The sequence below is a fragment of the Oryx dammah genome, unplaced genomic scaffold (genome assembly GCF_014754425.2).
Source record: "Oryx dammah isolate SB20612 unplaced genomic scaffold, SCBI_Odam_1.1 HiC_scaffold_11032, whole genome shotgun sequence".
Taxonomy (NCBI): domain Eukaryota; kingdom Metazoa; phylum Chordata; class Mammalia; order Artiodactyla; family Bovidae; genus Oryx; species Oryx dammah.
Genome location: NW_024080426.1, coordinates 386,924 through 402,133, shown reverse-complemented (window position 1 = coordinate 402,133; position 15,210 = coordinate 386,924). Strand labels below are relative to the sequence as shown.

Genomic DNA, 15,210 nt, shown 5'->3' with positions numbered 1-15,210 from the left:
GTTTATTGTAAATTGCCTCACTTATAATAACCTTTATAATTTAGAAATTCCATTTGCAAATGACCCTAATGGCTGTTTTCAATGAACAGTTCTCATGGGCTCTGTAATCTTACAATTTTCAGTGGGATTTTAATATAATTATCTTCCTTAGGTATCTCACTGTGCAGTATTTTGTATTTGTAATACCTGTACTAATAGGTATCATGAATACCTAGGTTTCGGTTTTATACAAATGAGGCAGTTATTTTTGCAGATACAGTTCATTTTAGTGATTGTGCCAGCACTTAAACTAGAAAGAATTGCAGAAGGTGGAAAAGTAGGTAGAAGGAATCAATTTATATATTATATATTTAATATTCAGGGTTTTAATTTTTTTAGCAGGCAATTTACATACCTTCCCACCCCTTCTTTTAAGTTAGTGTTGACAATTTTCCATAATAAACTACTTAAAGGAAAGCTTTTGTCAAGAATGGAATGAAATTTCAAAACAAAACAAACCCCAAAACAAAACCTAAATCACTGTTGCTTTTAAAAAAAAACAACACTTTACCCAGTTGTATTCAAACAAGATACACTGTGAGGGTTGTGCTGTGTGCATCTTCAGTGTTTCCAGGTGCTGGCTCCCCTCCAGATGGCAATAGTGGAGCTGCCACGGTGCAGCCTGTCCATGCTCATGCTGGGTTTGGAGCCTCGCTCAGCTTCACATTATCTGAAGATGCTGGATGGAAGCCTAAGGTCTTGAAATCCCAAATGGTCATGGTTCCATTGGTGCCAGTAGCGCAAAATATGCCACAGGCTGCCTTGTCCACCTCGTAATGAGTAATGCTGTTCTGGTGCAGCATCTTCAGGGCCGTGTTGTGGTCCTCAGTAGTAACTTGCCAGGGTCCAGCCCCTGCAGGATCCAGGGGAACCTGAAGGAAAAACAGCGTTGGCGGATGATTTAGAGAGAGATAAGGAAAGAATATTTTAGATAAGAAAATAGAGAAGAGAAAGAGGCTGATATTCCTTGGTTTACATAGAAAGCCAGTAAAACTTGGAGACAAGAAGTTTGCCCTGTTCACGGATGCCTCCGGTCTCCCGAGGAAGTGAAGACGCAGAACGTCTTCCCGTTCAGGTCTTAGAAACCTGGGCAGATAAGTGAACGCGGGGAGCTTCTATGCTCCAAGGGATCAGCCTGAAAAAGAAAATAAGAGGAAAAAAAAGAGCAAAAAGAAAAACACGGGGTGACCAAGCTTCTTCAAGCAAGGTCCATTGTTTTTTATTTTCAGAAGGGTCTTTTATACCTTTACTTGTACATAGAGGGAAATGAAAGATGCAAAGTCATATAGAGTCAGCCCAAACATTATATCTGTTTTGTTTTTATCGAAACCAGGATTTTTCTGCAAACCTTCCCCATAAACAGTATTGTCTACATTATCTTCTGTCCTTGGAGGCCTGTGAACATTTTATGACCCTCTTTTGATAAAGGCTTCTCAACCAGAAAACTTGTTTTCCCTTGAAATGTTTTTTCTTATATTTCTAATCTATGTCATCCTCAAAAAGTATTAAACAAGAGTTACATTCTCACAAAGCAAAGGTGCACTGAGTTACAAGAAAGAACCAATTAGCTCAAAAGTCTGATGTGGTTAATTTCAAGTCTACACTTGTTTTTCTTACTTTCCAACTATGTTAACTAATGCACTCCCAGGTGGACAGTGGATAAGAGATAAGGGAACTTAGCAACAAGCATTGGCCCAATAATGAAATCCTACATTAGCACTACTCTAATAACTTTTAACTCTTTGACAGGCTCTATGTTTTAGGCTTTTTGTGCCTCTCACATTTGGGAGGCTGTAAATAATCATATGCGTAGCTGCAAGGGTCTGGATATACCTGCCAAGCAAGCTATAATGCTAACAGAGGGGGTTTGGTTTGAAATATTTCTCTCATGTCCAGGAGACTTATTAGCTATAGCCCTAAGTTGATCTTCTCCAGAGAAAGGTGGTCAGGAATAGCCCCCTATTAATGTCAGAGGAGTTGGTGAAAGTTATGAAATAGTAAAACAGACAGATTCTGGTTTGGGGGTAGATGCTCGAGAAAGCCTAGGGAGCCCGTTGAGTTCTGAAGCCTTGCTTAACAGTTCTTTTCCACATGACCTTGTCATGGGTAGGATCTCCCATGGTGGCTTCCGGCAGTAACCCACTTGTTCACATCATGGAAGCGCTCCACAGCTGACATGTGCTGGATGCTCTGTTTGGGGTCGCCTAGAGATGAAGATCAAATGGCCACATCATCATAGTTAAAGAGCATGGGGCAGCAATCATGACCGGGAGCCATGACGTTGTTCTCTGAGATGAATGACTCCATCTGGAGGGATTCAGAGTTGAGATCTGCACACTTTTTGTTGTAACACTTTGGGGTGGTAGCTGACCCAGGCCAGGCAGCTGCTGCTGGCTAAGAAACTGACTCTGTGTACCTAGCCGCCGGTGCCACTGCAACTGAACTCTGACATCAGATGACTGAAGGGCATCTTGCCACCCTAGGACGTACTGGCTGGCTTCTCATCCACTTCTTTAATGTAAGCAGAAAACACTCTGCATTTGGATGCACAGGATCCCCTGCCAGCATGACATCACTGGGATTCGATTCCAAGCTGAGGACTGTGGAGCGAATTGGCTTTTTAATGTGCTTGCTCACCCACCAGTCATTTTCAGACTCGAAGTAGCAAAAGGAGATGAGTCATGTTTCGCTATCCCTGGGAAATTTGTTTTCTATCGAGGACCACATGACAAAAGTGGCGGCCTGATTAATTCTCAGGATCACCAGGATTAGCTTCTAGACTCCATCCTTCTGACTCCAGACTTATGCGTTGCAGTCGGCCTGCAAGTGATGATGTGGGCACCTGTGATGTGTCCATTGTGTTTCTTGAGCTCATGAACTTTCACCCACTGGCCCCCATTCTTATAGATGTGGACTTCATGATTATTGGAGCTAAGGGTGATCTGGGTATGAACCCTGTTCAGGCATGATTGGTGATTTGCTCTGGTAAAAACTGATGCAGGGACATTATTGTTAGTTTTTTCAAAGAATAGAAAGCTGGGATTAGGCTTTCCAGACTGACTCAAAGCATTGAATTCACAGACTCTGGTCAGTCAACAAGAACAGGCTCCTGTGGACATGGGCAGAAGACCCTAAAGTTGTTATTTTTTTAATACCTGTAATCTTAATTGTTCACTAGAAAATATTCAGGAGTCAACTGTTGGCAAAGTTCTAAAAGTGGCATTTGTTGAAAATAGATAAAAGTCTTGAGTAACGCAAGATCCACTTTTTTTTTTTAACAGTATATCAAAACTAAATCTCCATTATCTTGTCTGTGCTTAGAACAAACAACTACATTTAACAGAAAATGAATGTTTAACAATTTATTGAAAAACTGAAAAATTGTCAGTAATTCTCCCTAGTTTGACTAAACTTTTGGAAAGAGATGAAAACACTACATTTGTAGGGTAAGGGAGTTAGAGAAGGCAAGATTTGGATAAAGAATGAGACTGGCACTTTACAGGAACAGATCACCTTTAATGAGGTGAGAAGGGGCATCAGTCACATTAATGAGCTGCTGCACTAATCCAATAAAAGAGTTAGTATATATAGGCATATATGTGTAAATCTACCGCCTTAAGGGGGCCAGTTCTCCAAGGTTGCTGAATTAGTTAAACGGCTGGTACAAGGAATTCTGGAGATCTCTGGGCCTAATCAACCTTAATGTTCATTTTTTCTTTGGGTTCTTTGTTTTGCATAGAATGGTGGGGAGAATTTGGAGGGGAGTTTTAACTCCAGGCTGTTTTGAGCTGTGTAACTTTTCTTCATTCCAGAACCTAAGGAAATATATATAAAAAGAGAAAACAGAGGTGGGCGTCCTTAATGTTCAGGGCTTCTTTGTGTTGGTAAATGAGGGTCACGGGTTTGTGGTCTGGGAGGAAGGAAGTCTAAGGCCTGTAGTTGATTTTCTATTCTAGCCTTCAGGGTCTCAAGCAAAAGAACAGTCTTGACTTGGTCTTAGGAAATGGCTTGGATTCGGTCTTGGAATCACTGGAAAAGGTTAAGCAAACAAGTCCCAAAGGTGAGTAGAGGATGATAAAAATGCATGGTCCAAGAAGGGGTGAAACCCAAGGCATCCAGTTCCAATCTGTTAACCATGACTGCCAGGGGTAGCTTCATCTCTGGCTCATTCACGAGGCTCGATCTGTAAGGTTTTTTGCAGCTCCTTGGACTATACCTGACTGATTGGCATAGAAACAGCAGATTCGTCTAGAAAAAGGCACATCTCTCTTCTCTGCAGTGAGTAGATCTAATCCCCTTCTGTTTTGAATACTACGGGTGTGAAGGAATCAAGTTGATTTTGGATAGTTATTAGGCCTTGAGCTATTTCATGGAGGCTGTCTAATAGGTCTTTAGATAGTGTCTGAATGGAGGTGGTTAAGCTGGTGGTTCCAATTCCAGTCACTGTTCTTAGTCCTGCTAAGAGGGGAATGAAGTGTATGGCTCATTTTATTCACTTGTGGATGAGAAGAATAGGCAAGAGTTGATCATTGGGGGCTGTTAAAATGTTTGGACTGGAGTGTATGAGGGTGCGGGTTCCAGTCCAGTTAGTAGGTAGACAGAGGTATGTAGACGTCCCACACAGGAAAAATAGGCCAAGTGTCCTAATACAACAGTTGAAGTCGATGACGAAGAGAAGTCGAGGGAGGGTTTTGACTGTTTTTTCAAGGACGCTCAGAGACCCCACTAAGGTGGCTCCAACGATGGGAGAGGTGGAGGAATATGTTGAGCGAAACCGCCCTGTAAAGGTTAAAGAGTGTCGTGCAGAACAAGAAACATTATATATAGCCTTTCCAGTGGCAAAGAGTTAGATGGAGGTATGGTTGTACATGGACTTAGGGATTGTGTCCACGGGTTGGTCATATGAACTGTTTTGGATATGCTAAAAGGAGCTGGTTTTAACAGTGTTACTCTCTGGGTGACAGGGCTTCCTGTTAGAGGTTTTTTGTTGAAGGAGGGAAGTTTGCTGAGTAAAAATTTTAAGAGTATGTCTGAATTTATGATTTGGTCACTAGTGTGAAGATATTTGGAGATAGCAATGGCAACCCACTCCAGTGCTCTTGCCTGGAAAGTCCCATGGATGGAGAAGCCTGGTGGGCTTTACAGTCCATGGGGTCGCAAAGAGTTGGACACAACTGAGTGGCTTCACTTTGACTTTTCACTTCATGCATTGGAGAAGGAAATGGCAACCCACTCCCAATCTCCCGTATTTTTGCCTGTAGAAACCCAGGGACAAAGTAGCCTGGTGGGCTGCCATCTGTGGGGTCACACAGAGTTGGACATGACTGATGCACCTTAGCAGCAGCAGCAGCACTGAAGATATTTAAGATATGAGACGAATAAAGGCTCCCCCAGTATGAGTGGTGTAGGGATATGTTACCAGTGGTCCAGTCGAGGATGGATGTGGGGAGGGCTGAATCTCCCAGAGGAGTTATGGATAAACATATCTAGCAGTCTTTAGCCAATTGTAGGTTAGAAGCATTGAGAAGGGTATGGATTAAATTAAGGGTCTGGAATGAATAAATAGTTGAGGTTAGGATTTTGAAGGAGTTTGTGGCCCAGAGGAAGAAGGGAGGATAAGAAGATGTTAACATTTGGGGATGTGAGTATAAAATAGATTACTATGGAAAATAATTGGATTTCAAGGGGGTAAAAGTTATAAAAGGTTCCCTGTAGCCACAGGGTGGAGATGTAATAGTTAATATATTTGAGCATGGATCCTTGAGGACTCGAGACCCAGGTATCTGCCAGAAGTTGTTCCAGGAATAAGTGCAGCCGTGAAACCAACAGGCTCATCCGTCACCAGTTGGAGCTGGTGGAAGCTGTGAGAACTTTAGAGTTGTAGGGCCTGTGTGAGAAACTTTATAAATATTAGTTTGGCAAGCATTTTTATCATTGGGCTGCATAACCTTTTTTAACCAGGTGATGTATACCCAAGGGGTGATTTCTTTTAATTTTGCAGTAGTAGGGGTCAGCAGAATTACCATGTAGGATCGTTGCCATTTTGGGGTTAGATCTGGGTGAGACTGCACTGTCATATAGACTTTGTCTCCTATTTGAAGGGATGGGTATGGAAGATTGGGGTGTGGTCAAGAAAGTAAGTTATCCATGTGTTGCCAAAGGCATCTCCTATCTGGGCAAGTAAAGGAAAAGGAAGATGGGAAGGCAGTTTGGGACTGTCCTGGGAGGGCAAGAGACCCAAAGGTATTATGGGCCTCCCATCCACGGCCTCGAATGGACTGATATTTAAGGGTTCTTTTGCTAAGGCCTGGGCCTTTAAGAGGGCTAAAGGGAGGAGTATAGTCCAGTCTTGATGAAGTTCAATCGTTAATTTGGTCAGGGTTTTTTTTAGGACTTGGTTGGCTCTCACCCTTACCGGAAGACCAGGGATGATAAGGAACAAGAAACCTCCAAGGAACTGGAAGGCTCCTGCAGTAGTAGGGGTGATTTGGGATGTGAATTCAGGCCCATTGTCAGATGGGAGGAAGGAAGACATTCCAAACCTGAGGAGGATTTCAGGTAAGAATAAGGCGAGCCACAGTAGGGGCTCGTTTGTTAGTCGGGAAAGCTTCAATCCATCCAGAAAATGTATCTATGAAGACTAAAAGAAATTTAACCCTTTTTATGGGTGGCATGTGGGTAAAATCTACCTGCCAGTCTCTTGTGCAGGAAGATATCCATGAAATTGGTGGGTGGGGAAAGGAGAGGGGGTGAATGTTAGGATTTGTCTACTGACAGATGGTACAAGTTTGGGTCAGATTATTTAAATAAGTCGCATCTTGAGCTCAATAAAGTTCTGAAGGAAAGTCTTAAGTACTTTTGTAGAGGAGTGGAAAAGGGAAAGTAAATATAAAAGTAATGTGCGCATGTTAGGCTCATCAATCTGGGCTATAGTAGACAGGACTAACAGAGGCAGCCTGCCACTTTGCTTTGTGATCTGCTATATTGTTATAAAAGGAGACAGGACTATGTTGCTGATGTCCCTTGCAGTGTATTACAGCAGCTTGTTTCGGTAGCTGAGCCGCATGGAGTTCAGAAATAAAAGAAGCGTTGAGACTAGGTATCCCCTTCTGAGTGAGGAATCCCCTCTCTCTCCAGATTATAATGTTAGAATGTAATATGTTATTGACATACTTGGAGTCAGCTTAAATGTTTATCTTTTGGTCTTTGGCTAGGGTCAAAGATTGTGTAAGTCTGTTACGAGGATTGTGTGAGCTGGGAGTGTGGCTGACTTGATGAGGTGAGGTGGATAACTTTGTCGAGCTGTCCCTGGACTATAGCATATCCAGCCCTGAATGGGACTTGCTTCTGGGCACTGCCTTCTATGAACCATGATGGGAGTTTGGGGTCAGAAAGAGGTTGATCAGTTATATGTTCAAAAGGATTAAGTGTCATATCTAAGGTCTGAACACAGTCATGAGACAGGCGTTCTGCTTCTGGATTTGGTGTAGGGAGTAAGCTGACAGGATTAAGATGTTTATAAGGCATAAAAGAAAGGGATGGGTTGAGGAGGATTTGTAGTTGACAGGGCAGAGAATGGAAAGCCCAATGACAGAGTAAATCTTTGAAGGAATGAGCCAAGCATACATTTACAGGAGCATTTTGGGTTAGTTTTGGGGCTTCAGGTATTAAGAGGGTGGTTGCAGCTAAGGCCTGGGGACAAGGTGGCCATCCAAGTGTGACGAGATTGAGTTGTTTAGTCAGTAAGCTAAAGGGCCCCATATTCCTCCTGCCTCTTTTGGCACAGAATCCCTAAGGTATGTCCTTGTTTAGAATATACAAAAAGGAAAAAAGGCTTGGCGTAATCAGGTAAGTAAAGAGAAGGGGCCTGCAGTAAATGTTTGATAAGTGTCTGAATTGGGGTGTGGAGAGAGGTGGGGCCAATAAGGGTTTATCTAAGTTTTTTTGACTAGCTTGGTAGAGAAATTTTGTGTGGAGGGCAAATTTGGGACCTATGTTCGGAAGAGTTTAAATAGGCCCTCTTGGTTTGGGGCCTGGGGGTCTATGTCGAGACTCAAAGTCTCTGATCTAGGATGATTTTGGATGTGGGAATGAGAAGTTCAGTTCAGTTGCACAGTCGTGTCTGATTCTTTGCGACCCCATGAATCGCAGCACGCCAGGCCTCCCTGTCCATCCACCAACTCCCGGAGTTCACTTAGACTCACGTCCATCGAGTCAGTGATGCCATCCAGCCATCTCATCCTCTGTCATCCCTTTCTCCTCCTGCCCCAAATCCCTCCCAGGATGTACGCTGCATATAAGTTAAATAATTCTTTCAATGAGTCAACTCTTCCCATGAGGTGGCCAAAGTACTGGAGTTTCAGCTTTAGCATCATTCCCTCCAAAGAAATCCCAGGCCTGATCTCCTTCAGAATGGACTAGTTGGATCTCCTTGCAGTCCAAGGGACTCTCAAGAATCTTCTCCAATACCACAGTTCAAAAGCATCAATTCTTTGGCGCTCAGCGTTCTTCACAGTCCAACTCTCACATCCATACATGACCACTGGAAAAACCATAGCCTTGACTAGACGGACTTTAGTCGGCAAGGTAATGTCTCTGCTTTTTAATATGCTGTCTAGATTGGTCATAGCTTTTCTTCCAAGGAGTAAGCGTCTTTTAATTTCATGGCTGAAGTCTGACACTGTTTCCGCTGCTTCCCCATCTATTTCCCATGAAGTGATGGGACCGGACGCCATGATCTTCATTTACTGAATGTTGAGCTTTAAGCCAACTTTTTCACTCTCCTCTTTGACTTTCATCAAGAGGCTTTTTAGTTCCTCTTCAGTTTCTGCCATAAGGGTGGTGTCATCTACATATCTGAGGTTATTGATATTTCTCCTGGTAATCTTGATTCCAGCTTGTGCTTCTTCCAGGCCAGCGTTTCTCATGATGCACTCTGCATAGAAGTTAAATAAGCAGGAGGACAATATACAGCCTTGACGTACTCCTTTTCCTATTTGGAACCAGTCTGTTGTTCCATGTCCAGTTCTAACTGTTGCTTCCTGACCTGCATACAGATTTCTCAAGAGGCGGGTCAGGTGGTCTGGTATTCCCATTTCTCTCAGAATTTTCCACAGTTTATTTTGATCCACACAGTCAAAGGCTTTGGCATAGTCAATAAAGCAGAAATGGATGTTCTTCTGGAACTCTCTTGCTTTTTCGATGATCCAGCAGATGTTGGCAATTTGATCTCTGGTTCCTCTGCCTTTTCTAAAACCAGAGAGAACATCAGGAAGTTCACGGTTCATGTATTGCTGATGCCTGGCTTGGAGAAGTTTGAGTATTACTTTACTAGCATGTGAGATGAGTGCAATTGTGCGGTAGTTTGAGCATTCTTTGGCATTACCTTTCTTTGGGATTGGAATGAAAACTGACCTTTTCCAGTCCTGTGGCCACTGCTGAGTATTTGAAATTTGCTGGCATATTGACTGCAGCACTTTCACAGCATCATCTTTCAGGATTTGAAAGAGCTCAACTGGAATTCCATCACCTCCACTAGCTTGTTTGTAGTGATGCTTTCTAAGGCCCAGTTGACTTCACATTCCAAGATGTCTGGCTCTAGATGAGTGATCACACCATCGTGATTATCTGGGAATGAGAAGTAATGTCATGTAATTGACAGTGGAGGGAAGCAATTTTTGCTTTGGAGAATGAGACTTTGTAACCCCAGTTGCCTAGGGCATTTCATACTCTCGCAATGTGGAGTACACAGTTATGGCAAGAGGAACTACATAACAATAGATTGTCTACATTTTGGAGGAAGGTAGTAGAGCCTAGGTCTAAAGTTTTTAGGTCTCTTTGAAGGGCTTGAGCAAAAAAATGAGGGCTATCTCTAAACCCTTGTGGTAAAACGGTCCAAGTTAATTGTTGAGATTGATGTGTGTCTGGATCCGTCCAGGTGAGGGCAAATAGGGGCTGTGAGGAGTGGTATAGTGCTATGGTAAAGAAAGCATTTTTGAGTGTGTCAGGGGGAATATGTGAGAGAATGGTGTAGGGATTAGTGACCACAGGTTGTACATGTATTATGGCCTCATTGATCTTGCAGAGATCTTGGACTAGACACCAGGAGTTGGGGTCCTTTTTTGAGTGCCAATATAGGTGTATTATAACGAGAACAGATAGGCTGCAAAAGGCCAGCTCTGAGCAGTCTGGAGATTATTGGTTTAAGTCCTTGTCAGGATTCTGTGGTCAGGGTATACTGAGTTTGGGTTATTACTTGAGAGGGATTTTTAAGAAAGACCTGAATGGGGGAATGTTGTCTGGCTACTTCGGGGCTTTGGTGTCCCAGAACTGAGGATCTATCGGGGGAAGGTCAGGGGGCAGGTTTTGGGAGTGATGGCTGGCCCAGGGTTCAGGTGCCATTTGGGTGCAAAGAATTGATATGGGATCTAGGAATGAGAGATTTATAAAAGTTTGTAGCTTAGCCAGAAGATCACACCCCATCAATGCCAGTGGGCATTGAGGAACTACTATAAAAGAATGTGTTAGTGTTGTTTTGCCAAAGGAACAAAGGAGAAGAGGGGTTATTTTGGGATGCCTGAGACCCCTTCAGTTGCCACTTCTGAAGGTTGTAGAGGGCCGTTAAAGGAGGTTAAAAGTGAAAAGGCAGCTACAGTGTCTATTAGGAACAAGACTTTGTGTTCAGCCACCATGCCAGTTACCTGAAGCTCCAAATCTATCTGTATGGGGCAGACTTGGGGTCTGGAGCTTAGGCTCTGTCACTGGAATAACTCAGGCACAATTGGATCATCTCTCACCTCATCCAAGGAACCATGGTCTGGGATACCAGGGCTTCCCTGAATCTGGTTCCTGGCTCATTGTTGTTGGGCCTGGGGTGAGCCCTAAGAGTTGGTGAGTAGTGTCTGAGGACAGTCCATTTCCCAGTGGCCCATTGTTTGCAGGTGGGCCAGGGTTTGGTGAGTGGCTGGGGGTTTGGGCAGGGCTTAGCCCAGTGTCCCCTTTGGTTACATCTGAAGCAGGGACCTGGAGGGTTAGCTCCCATATAGGTGGGCCGAGGTTGATGGACCAAAGGGGTTGAATTTTTTCTGTTTCTTTTTGAATTTTTTCTTTGGATAGCTGCAACGAATAAAGCGTATTTGGCCTTTCTTTCCTTTTTTCTTTTTTTCACTTTTTCCTCCCTATTGTAGAAAACTTTAAAGGCTATTTCTAGGAGATCTCACTGAGGGGTTTCAGGGCACTTCTCTAACAGGTGTAGTTTTTGGCAAATATCAGGGGCTGACTGGCTTATGAACTGGACATGTAGGTACAGAAGTCTGGTGGGGAATGGAAATATCTAGAATAGTTTATTTTTGGACTGTCTCAGTAAGCCGTGAGAGAAAAAGGGCAGGATTTTCATCTTTTTCTTGAGTCACTTCCCTAATCTTATCGTAGTTAACATGATTGTGAGAGCTTTATAGCATTCCTTCTAGTAAACGGGTGATCATCTGATGCAGGTACAGGATGTCGGCATCTCCTGCTTGATATGTCCACCATGGCTCACATCGTCTGCCACCAGATTAGTCCTGTCTTGGTTATGGAGCTGATCAGCATGAGTCCGGGCTGCCTGCCAAATTCTTTCCTTTCCATCAGGGGTTAAAGTGGCATTTAGGATGTAATAAAGATCATTTCAAGTTAAATGATATGCTTCTGTAAGGTGGAGGAACTCTTTTCTGTATCTAGGAGGATTTTCAGAAAAGGATCCCAATTTTTCTTCAGTTTGGCTAATATCAGAAATTGAAAAAGGCATATGAACCCATGTAGGGTCCTCTGGTCCCGCTACCTCTCTGAGCAGAAACGTGTGTTTGCTTCAGGTCCTGGCTGATGGAGGGGGTTGGAAATCTCTTTTGGGTTTCGGAGTCATCATTTCCTGTTTTGGAGGAGGAAGGGCTAGAGGATGGGGTCTCGTCTCCAGAAGCTTTCTCTCTGGGGCGGTAGGGAGGAGGCTCATCTGCTGGGTCAAAATTGGAGGCTGAGGGTTTAGGGGACCTTTTAGGGGCTTTAGGTTTGGATTCTTTTGTAATGGAGGGGGAGAGAGAGCAGAGGATGATTTAATAGGTAGAACAGTCCTTGCAGAGAGAAGAATGACTTCTAAGGCCAGAAGGCTTGAATGTAGGGGACCTCCTACCATTTGCCATTCTGTTTGTGGAAGTTAGATCTAATAAAATATTGAAATCAAAAGTCCTAAACTCAGGCCAGTGATTTTGGTTATCCAGTTGGTACTGAGGCCAAATTTGAGTTCAAAGTGACTCGAGTTTATGAACCTTGAGATCGGTCAAGAGTAGAGGTTTGAGATTTCATTTTATGCAGGCCAAGGGAGAGTCCCGTGGGACAGATTGGCTTGATCCCATAGCAAATGGCTAGCGACTGGTTGAGAGCAAAGGTTGTCACCTAATCTTTTGACTGGGCAAAGAGAGAGAGAAAGACTCTGAAGGAGGGAGGGACATCCCCCAAGTACCTCCCTGGAGGGCCTTTTGGCCAGGGGGTTCCTCCGGAACCCAGAAAGGATGATAGTCCATGGCACCCTAGAGTACCACCTGAGCTTACTTGGGCTACTGGGTCAGGCGAGAATTCGTGGTGGATGGATGGAGATCGAATGGCAAAAGGCCTCTGTCCTGGAGTTGGTCGGTCTTGCAGAAAAGAAACTGTAGAGAAAACAGGAAGAGAGACAGAGAGACCAATATTCCTCGGGGTACATGGAAAACCAATAAAGCCCTTACACAGGACTTGTATCACTCACGAAGGCACAGGCCATCCTCTCGAGGAAGTATTGAAAGTCCAGGTGGAAAACTGAGTTCGGCAGGCTTCCACACTCTGCAGAGCTGGCCATGGAGAAGAAGGAACCTCACCTTCCCCAGTTTCAGCACCAAAAAATGTAGGGTAACAGAGTTAGAGAAGCCGAGATTCGAAAGAAGAATGAGACCAGTGAAGGAGTCTTTTGGGCCTAGAAAAGAAAACAGTTTCAAAGGCCCTTGCTGAATCATCTAACTTCAGAGAAAACAAAACAGAACTTTAGGTCCTGCCCTGATGCCCCTGAATGGTTGGATCTATCTGGGACTTATCACCCCGTTGAGAAACCTTCCACCCCCTCCACCTGCCCAAAAGACTTATCATCCCCTGCCCAACTACAAATGCCATCTCAACTAAAGAATACCCAAAACATCCCGCCTGATTAACGTTTTCCTTATCACTTCCACAAACCTCCTTATAAATATGGAGCCTCCCTGATCCCTCTCTGTTGGGAGCCGCGTTAGGCATTACTGACAAAATGGAGGAACAGCCCCAGCCCCATCTCATTCCACAGGCGCAGACCTGGGATGGAGTTAGCTCTTGTGATTCTGACTTGTTTCTTCCTTTCTTCTTCTATTGAGTTGGCTGGAAAGAATGTTAAGGAGGTTATTGTTCTTGAGAGAAGCATGAGAAGGCACAAAGCCTTCTGCAGTTGTGCCCAGAAAATAATCTATAAAGTAACCATTGACATTTGTTCAAGGATCTTTACAAAGAATGTCCCAGGATGAGCACATAGGCCGCAGCTTGAGGCATGGGAAGGATTGTTATCTGAGACCTGTTTGTGAGGGATATGTTTATGGCAAAGAAAGTTTGCTGAGCTTAGGGTTTAGGAATAATTAAGAATAGGTAGAAGCCTTTTTAGCAGATAGTGAGCTTAAGATACTAGGGGCAAGCAGGATTTAGACAGATAAGAAATAAACTGAGGAATGTGATATGCAGCCCAGACATAAGCATGAGTTACAATGTAATCACAAGTAAACACTATTCTGAGAATATCTGAAGCAGGAACTCTGTTTGAAGGGAAACAATGAGACAATAATATGGGTGAGGGGGAACTGAAAATGTCAAACCTCTGAACTAATGCATTTGAAAAAGTATAAAAGAGAACCTGATGCTTGAAATAAACATGTAGTCCCATACCTTGAGTCAGAGGCTACATCATTTCCTGCCGGCATCGCTCATCCCTTCAGGCTGATCCCCTGGCTGCTGGACCTGGACTACGAACCTCTCTGGGGTCAGCCTGGTCATTAGGCTGACTGTCGCCCCTCCTTGCCTGTATAAAGGACTTGTGTTGAGGTCGTCTTTCCTCTTTCTGCCTCAGCCTGAAGTATACCTTAACATTGTTGGTGCCGAAACCCAGGAAGGGGTGAGGCACTCGGCTCACTCTCTCACTCTCCCTCCCTCTCATTGTTTTCCCTTTTCCCGGAGTCTGGGAGCTCGAACATCCTCTGAGCTCACTTTTCTGCCAGGGCTCAAGTTCCCCTCGGGGACGCCCAGTGCATTCGTGAGCAGTGCAAGCCTTGTTAAGGCCGTATTGATGCTTTGTGTACCCCCAGGCCTCGGCTGTACCCCCTTTCCCTCTCTCTCTTTCTGACGACCTCCTGAATAGGGAACTCTTGCCATTTGACTGCTCTACATCCAGTACTCCACTAAAGCCTGTCCCTAGATTAAGGTAAGATCCAGATGGTGTTCTAGAGGCACCCTAGAACTCAGTCCTCTCTGGGTCCTGGGGACCCCCTGCCCAGGGCCACTCTGTAGGTGGCAGTAGGGGGACAGTCCACCTCGACACAGAGCTCTCTTTTCATCACTCCTATTGCAACCACGGGTGATGACTTGAGCTCTCAAAGGGAGCCTCTGCTTGACTTTCAATTATAGAGTCTGGCCAATCTGTCCCAAAAGATTCCCCTCTGACCTGTGTTCTCAAAAATCTCAAACCACTCTCACTCACTGAACTCAAAGCTAACCGTTTAAAACAACTCTGTACACAGATTGGAGAAGGCAATGGCATCCCACTCCAATACTCTTGCCTGGAAAATCCCATGGACAGAGGAGCCTGGTGGGCTGCATCCATGGGGTCGCTAAGAGTCGGACACAACTGAGCAACTTCACTTTCACTTTTCACTTTCATGCATTGGAAAAGGAAATGGCAACCCACTCCAGTGTTATTGCCTGGAGAATCCCAGGGACGGGGGAGCCTGGTGGGCTGCCGTCTATGGGGTTGCAGAGTCGGACACGACTGAAGCAACTTAGCAGCAGCAGCAGTACACAGATTTGGCCTCAATACCAATTAGACAAACAAGACTGCTGGCTTAAGTCGGCACGTTTGACTTTAACATTCTTCAAAAT

The 15,210-nt window shown here is 44.3% G+C and overlaps 1 pseudogene; it reads right to left on the bottom strand.

The window, feature by feature from the left end:
* Positions 1-700: 700 nt before the first annotated feature.
* LOC120860169 lies at positions 701-3,076 on the bottom strand (annotated as a pseudogene).
* Positions 3,077-15,210: the final 12,134 nt, after the last annotated feature.